The 8209-nt window shown below is 30.4% G+C and overlaps 1 long non-coding RNA gene across 10 annotated transcripts; it reads left to right on the top strand.

The window, feature by feature from the left end:
• Nucleotides 1–557: 557 nt before the first annotated feature.
• On the top strand, nt 558–6888 carry LOC145048589 (uncharacterized). 10 transcript variants are annotated; one of them, XR_013682920.1, is made up of 6 exons: nt 887–1841; nt 1919–2710; nt 2906–3731; nt 3980–4083; nt 4167–4275; nt 6626–6888. It is a non-coding gene; the product is annotated as an uncharacterized LOC145048589 (long non-coding RNA). The 10 variants fall into 10 exon arrangements; XR_013682916.1 differs by having other exon boundaries at nt 2906–3367; nt 3654–3731; nt 3980–4275; XR_013682922.1 differs by adding an exon at nt 558–873 and having other exon boundaries at nt 1699–1841; nt 2906–4275.
• The last annotated feature ends 1321 nt before the right edge of the window (nt 6889–8209 follow it).

The following is an 8209-nucleotide window of genomic DNA, read 5'->3' on the forward strand; positions in this document are numbered from 1 at the left end:
ACAACAAAGATGATTACTTTGATAAATCATTTTCCCTTATAATTATAAGGTATGTTTTTTCTTTGTAGTATTATAATTTATTTCGTTTATAATACTGATGAAATATGAAGTTTTATATATTTTCAAATTTATAATATTTTAATATATTATATATCGTTTTCATTTAAACCCGATATTAATATTGAGAGTATACTTCCATTTAATTCGTTTGTTGTTTCAAAAAAAAAGAAAAAAATTAAATCCGATATTACAAATATATTATGATTTCAGAACTAAAAACATTTTTATAATCCTTTATAGGATTTCAGCTGCATATGTAATCCCTAATTTGTCTATAATTAACATTTTAACATGTTGCTGTCTTAAAAAAATGGTCTGTCGATATTAGTTACAAATAACATAAAGTATGTTTAAACCATATTAATAAGTTTAAGATTTACTAGTATGTTGCTTTTATAAGTTGTAATTAAGAAAATATTAATTTTGGAAAGCTTTTATAATATTTGACCGTTAGAAGTCGAAAGGGTTGGCTTCGTATTCCCGCAATATACACGTTCTTCAGATATCCCGCTCTCAACCGATACCCAAAAAAGCCCCCGAAAATCGATGGCGATATCTGCAACTCCTCCGCTCCCAGGAGACCAAAGCATCACCTTCCTTCGCCAGAGATCTAAGAAACCTTTGGAATTCGAAGGAACTGGGTTTTAGTCGACCGTTATATATGCGTTATTCAGTCATTCCGCTCTCTACAAACCCAAACTCACCCAGACCCATAGCGATCTATGTAACTACACTGCCGGAGACGTAAACACCCACGACCTTCACAGGAGACTCACATTCATATCTCTAGTCCAATGAATTATCGAGATCGTTGTAAGTTTTTCTAGGGTTTTCTGTGATTAAGATATTGTAATTCCTTTTAAATATAAAATTGTTGTAAGTTTTTCTAGGGTTTTCTGTGATCATCTGCCTTCCTTCGTCAGGTCTATCTCTTGTCAATTTCACAATCTGAATATGCATCTATATGTGTGTGCGTATGTTTATAGTATATGTTAGGCGTAATACGAGATTGTTGATGAATTCGTTTCGTTTGTAGCCGACCAGAACGATGCGTTCTTATTACTCTTCGAATTCGCTGATAACGCAATCTCTAAATTTTAATTTCAAAATTGATTGATGTTGCTGTCGTTTCGCATCCTTGATTTGAGGGCTATTTTAGATGATTCGCCCTGCTCTTTAATTCTAAAACATAAGCAAATGATTCAAAACTTTCATGTACTGTACTCCTTCCATTCGGATAATATGATTCCACATTTCATTTGTGTTGAACGTATCGTCTGTTAGGCGTAATACCAGATTTTAAATTTGTAATCGAGTTATTTTGCTTGTAGCTGATTGAAATGAGGATTAATTGTTGTTATTGTTCAAATTCGATGATACTGATATATGATTAATTCGTGCCTTGTTGATATATGTTTGTAATGATTGATCTAAATCAAATTAAGTTTGATAGAGATTTCATGAAAGCCTTGCTGTGTTAATTTTGTTCTCAATTTCAATTGTGTGTCTTTATCATCTGTTCTCTTGCAACCATTACAACAACTAGTCCGTTCTTTAAAACACTAAAACTAGCTGTTTGAATTTGCACACACATACAACATAATATGCACAGCTAAGTTTGAGTAATACTAACTAAAGCTGTAGATATGGTGGTGCTCAAGAAACATGGTGTCTCTCAATGCTATCAACAAGGCTCTGTATCCATGTTGGGTAATAAAAGCAGACCTCAGCCTTCACTAAATCAAAGTCTACTCTTAAGGCATAAGAAGTGCCCTGTTCAGGTCCAATATCATTTTTTCTTACCTTTTCCATTGTATTTGTCTGCTATTTATCTCATAGATTAATTATCTATTTCCAGGTGTTATGCAGCCAGAAGAAAGACATCCCTATAGTAGAGGCTCGGTGTGTCATCTTTAAAAGTAGTTATTGTTTTCAGGTGTTATGCATTTTAGTATTTTTGAAAGTCTGGTTTTAGAAGAGTCTCCATTCCATTTCTCCAGGACCATGGATAAAAAATATGATACTTTAGCTGAACGTGTGGTCCCAACTGCAGCTTCAGGAACAAATACCAGTGCAATGTAAGTTTTAGTATTAAAATGTTAATGGCATTTTTATCTATAAGTTTCAAATATAATATGCATGTGGTTGATGTAAAGATTATGTGGTTATGTTTATGGGCCTCCAGGGGCTGGAAAAACCATTAATAAATAAACATTTTAATAAATTGAAGCTTTTATATTCCAAAAAATAACTAAACATATTATTAAGTTTAAGATTTAATATGTTACTTTTATAAGTTGTAATTAAGAAAATGTTAATTATGGAAAGCTTTTATAATATTTGACCGTTAGAAGTCGAAAGGGTTGGCTTCGTATTCCCGCAATATATACGTTCTTCAGATATCCCGCTCTCAACCGATACCCAAAAAAGCCCCCGAAAATCGATGGCGATATCTGCAACTCCTCCGCTCCCAGGAGACCAAAGCATCACCTTCCTTCGCCGGAGATCTAAGAAACCTTTGGAATTCGAAGGAACTGGTTTTTAGTTGAGTGTTATATATACGTTTTACACTGCCGGAGACGTAAACACCCACAACTTTCAAATGAGACTCTCATTCATCTCTCCAGTCCAAGAAAGTATCAAGATTGTTGTAAGTTTTTCTAGGGTTTTTTTTTTTTTTTTTATTAAGATATTGTAATTTCCTTTTAAATATAAGATTGTTGTTTGCATAAGAAAGGGCTCAGGATATATCCTAATAATAATTTTTTTGAAGCGTAAAATTAATCTATGTGTGAAATTCGGTATGTATTTGTTATTGATAAATGTTTCATGTTATCTTATATAGGATGGATAAGAAACTTACATTGGACTCGTGGATTAATTTTGCACTTGATCAGTTTTGACTGAATAACCTTAATCAGAACAACTGAACAAGGCTTAATTCGGTAAGGTTGTTTCTTTTTTACTTAATGCAAAAAGAGAGCGAAATGGCAAGTGGGATTGTTATTTTTGTTATTTTTCTCCCTAATTCAACAAAAGTTATAAATTATTTAATTAAATAGTGTTTTTGTTTGTTAGGAATAAGCTACTGTGATTTGTGAAGAAGAATGATTGTTAGAAGGTGCTTTTTCAGGATAGTTGATAAGTTGATTAATAAAGGGTCATATTTAAATTTCTCACTAATGTCTTTGATCTTCTTTCAAAATATGGTGCCACTCATGCTGTTTTCAATGATGATATATTTTTAACCTCATCAAGTGGAATTTATAGGGATTAGAACTGTATTCTACTCTCACCACCAATGTGGGTAAGTTGCTCTGTTTTTTACTCTTAATAGCAATGTACTTTACATATTACAAGTTAAAGTAAATTTTTTTAAAAAATTAAGAAATAAAAATCAAAGTAAGATGCTATAATAGACAATAAAATGAATGTATATTGCTATTTCATGCATAAAACCCATGATTGGGCTAAATGCAAGAAAAACAATGATCCTCCAAATAACCTACGAAAAACAAGAAGTTTTCCTTTAATTTAATTATCCTCCAAATAACCTTTTTTTTTTTTTTTTAATATTTTTTTTATTGAAATAGGACATGGAATTGAAGATGCTGGACAGTAGGCAGATTTTGACCCACATATATAGTTTTCAATTTTGGTCCTTTTTTGAGGTTTGTAATGTTTTTGATCCTTTTTCTAAAGTAAAATGACAATTTTTCGGACGAAAATTGCAAAAATCAGCTATATTTGGTGACCAAAAATAGCCACTTTACTTGGAACAGGGACCATAAATGTTACAAGAACCTCAAATAAGGACCCCAATTCATAAATTAGCTATAATCAGGGACCAGAAAAGTTGTATTTTACTCTTGTTTCTAAGTTTGTGTGCTTCTGACAATTTCTGTCTTTTTTTTATCAGATAAAAATGTGATTTGTGCATACAGAAACGCTCTTTCTGTTTTTAAAGGAACAACATGGTTTCATATTCAGGATCATGTCCATTTACATATAGGAATCAGGGCAGTAAGTTTGTCCTAAATGAATTAGTTATTAAAGCTTGTTATAATATGCTGAATTGGCTGAAATTACGTTATTGCCCTCTTCAGACACATGTGGAAGGTTTGATGTGGAAATTTATAATCATCAATCAAAGCCAATGCAAGAATTTTGTTGATGAATGCATACTCTGATAGACATGAGGAAACTCCTGATGAGGTAAGTTAATTCAAAATTTAAGAAATGTAATCACTCTTTGTTCATTGTTTAAGAGTCTCTTGGAAAATAAAAAAAGGTTATGGTATGTGTACAACTACTCGAGTCTCTTTTCTCATGTTTTATGTCTTTCACCTCTTTTTTTGTAAAATGTTTCTATTTTCCAGTTAGTGTTACAGTAGCATGCTTTTTAAGGAAATAAAATGATTTCTTTATCGTACTTGGTCTATGTTTTTTAATCATCCGTTCACATGTTGGTTTACACTGAATTTATTTAGTATCTTTAGGTTCTATCTGTTTTCGATATGTTCTTTGTAATGTATGTTCTATTAGATTGTTTATTATATATATTCCTAGGGTGCTGAAATTTGATGTATTTTATTTGTTAATAACATCTCCTCCTCTTTACATCTATAGTGGAGTTTGAGAGTTTCTTGCTACAGCTAAACATGTCTATATTGTCAGGTTGGTGGTTTAGGTCCAAAACAGAATCTTTTTGCAAATTTGGTCCTTTTTTCATGCTTTTTAGTACCTGGGTCATCAACTCTAACAACCTAGATGTTAAATTAATGAAAATGACCATTTTGCCATCTTTTTCATTTCCATTTTCAACATAATTTCTCTCTTAAAAATACCTGATAAGCTATGAATAAGAATAACTCACAAAGACACGTAAACTCCAGAATTCATATGATTAATGATAGTTCTCTCACAATTATATAACAAATTCGATAAACAGCCCTACACTCCTAAGGGAATAATTCTCGAGGCGGACGAAAACGATTATGAGGCTACGCTTCTTAGGGGGAGAATGAGGCGCCCGCCTCAGTCTTGTGAGGCGGTGAAAAGCGGTCCGAGGCGAGGCGTAAGAGGCGTTCGGTTTTTTTTTTTTTTTTTTGATTTTTTGACCTTAGAAATCACGTGATATCTTTACTTGACCTCATTTTTCTCCAGCTGTCACTACTTATTCTCTCGTTTCTTCTTTCTTTTCTCTTCTCGTTTCTTCTTACTCCCTCTGTTAACTGTTGTTAGCCAAATCGAACATGGTTTGATTTGAAAACTAATATGTGTTTGTTTTTACTAATTTGGCATGATTTGAAGACTATTATGAATTTTAGTATCTTTTTATTTTTGGGATGATGGCATTAAGTAAGACTTTTATGTTTGAAATTGGACTTTAGTATGTTTTTTATGATTAATATAATATATTATTATTATTATTATTATTTTATTCTGCCTCGAGGCTTATGCCTCGTGAGGCGAGGGGTAAACGCCTTGAGGCCCGATTCCGTATTTTAAAACCTTGACTGCACTACACTCCCATGCTGCTTTATTATTTATTGACCGTTCTACCCCTCCTGCTGTAAACTAGAAGTTCCTGAGGCTTATCAATACCCTCTGACCCTCTCGAGGTAATTTTTATTAAAAAAAATAAATTAGAAAAAACTGCTTTTGTACCAAAAATAATTAGGCTTTGCTCTCATATATATATATATATATATATATATATATATATATATATATATATATATATATATATATATATATATTTGATACTCTATCTTGACAAACTTATTATTATTCATTTACATTTATTTTTGGGGAAAGCCACAGCAGTATCCTTTGCAGGTTGAAGAGGTAAAACACATCTGTTTTTTATTTATTTATTTATTTATTTATTTCAGGAAGTAGCAAAATACTTCATTCTTTTTACCAATAGCAACATACTTACATTTCTTTAAAGATTATACTTACTTACAATTCCTTACAACATACTTAGATAGATATCTTTACCTATTTATAGCATTATACTTTCATTGTACTTTGAAAACTTGTTTGATTTTCTTACAAATAGCATTTTATGTTCATTTTTTTTTTCCAATTAAGTTATTGCACTTTGAAAATCTAATCTTTTTTGGTTCTGGTTACCAACTTTTGCTTCCATTTTTATTATGATGAAGACATTGTGAATTGAAAATCTAACCATTTCCAACATTATACTTTCTATTATACCGCTATACTTTGAATATCTAACTTATAAGGCCTTATATTTTTAACTTTTCTTCTTTTTGGGCATTTTACTTTGAAATAAAAATTTGTTATACTTTGCTATATTATCATTTTATTGCCTTTGAGACATTGCATTTTACACTTATAATCAACAAACAATTTTGGCAATATCATCAATTTTAACATGAGAGGAGTTTAGATGAAAAAAAGAAGAATTACAAATAGATGAATGATTGATGTCTGAATACATTAAGCCAGGTTTTCTTTTTTTAGTATTAAATGAAAAAGAACACTTACATCATTCATTTGTCCTGTTTGCTACTTACTTTTTATTTGATTCTAGGGTTTGTACAAGATCAACACTCTTATTGCTGCATATGCTAATTCTCAAGCTGAAGTGCTACAGATGGTGGTTCCCAAGTAAAAGCTATAAAATTGGTGTTTTTCTTATTGTTTATACATGATTTTAAATTTGTATATAGTTTTTAGTATCTGAGTCGTCACTGTTACATGATTTATTTATTTATTTAATATACATGCAAAATGTCTGATAGGGTATTAACTGGAGCAATCGAGAGTTTTTAGCAATTTGAAAAAAAAAACCAAATGACCATGTATAATTCTCTAAGGTACAAAACCAAACTTCCCTTTGTTGATTAGTTTTTTTTAGTTTATTTAATATACATGCAAAATGTCCGATAGATTAGATAACCGGAGCAGATGACAGTTTCTAGTACTACGCATTAAATTTTTTTTTTTCATTTGAAAAAAAATCAAACGACCATTAATAATTCTCTAAGGTACAAAACCAAACTTCACTTTGCTAATTAGTTTATTTATTTATTTGTTTAATATACATACAAAATGTTTGATAGGGTATATATAACCAGAGCAGTCAAGAGTTTCTAGCAATTTGAAAAAAAAAAAGCCAAATGACCATATAACTCACTAAGGTACAAAACCAAACTTCACTTTTCTAATTAGTTTTATTTATTTAATATACATGCTATACGCCTAATAGCGTATTAATGATAACCGGAGCAGTCGAGAGACTCTAAAGTACAAAACCAAACTTCACTTTGGTGATTAGTTTGTTAATTTTTTTTTTAAATTTATTTATTTATTTAATATACATTCAAAAATATTTGATTGCGTATTAATGCTAACTGGAAAATTTCTAGCACTTTGAAAAAAAAACCAAATGGCCATTTATAATTCTCTAAGGTACAAAACCAAAATTTTCACCTTGCTGGTTACTTTTTTTTTTTAATTAATTAATTTATTTAATAAACATTTAAAAATATCTGATAGGAACTGGAGCAGTCGAGAGTTTCTAGCAATTTGAAAAAAAAAAAAACCAAATGACCATTTATAACTCTCTAAGGTACAAAACCAAACTTCACTTTACTAATTAGTTTGTTTATTTTTTAATTAAATTATTTATTTAATATACATGCAAAACGTATGATAAGGTTTTAATGATAACTGGAGCAGAGTTTCTCTATGGTACAAAACCAAACTTCACTTTGCTGATTATTTTTTTTCAAACTAATTTATTTGTTTAATATACATGCAAAAATATCTGATAGTATATTAACTAGGGGTGTGTATGGAGCGGTTTGGTTCGGTTATTGGTCAAAACCGAACCATAACCATTATAATTGGTTAATTCATTTTGGTAACCATTGGGTATGGTTAATATTGGTTATGGTTAATGGTTTTTATCGGTTAACGGTTTTGATTAATGGTTAATATTGGTTAACCATAATGTTCAAAATAATATAAATAACGAAAGTACAGTGGCATAAAAAATGAAAAGAGAATACAAAAAGTCCTCGGTACCAATGGTTGTAACCTAACTTATAATAATATAATAAAATGTGTATCTTTGATACTCAGTGTGAGATAACACATAGTCACATTCAAA

This window comes from Lactuca saligna, chromosome 5, assembly GCF_052625555.1.
Source record: "Lactuca saligna cultivar CGN05327 chromosome 5, ASM5262555v1, whole genome shotgun sequence".
Taxonomy (NCBI): Eukaryota; Viridiplantae; Streptophyta; class Magnoliopsida; order Asterales; family Asteraceae; genus Lactuca; species Lactuca saligna.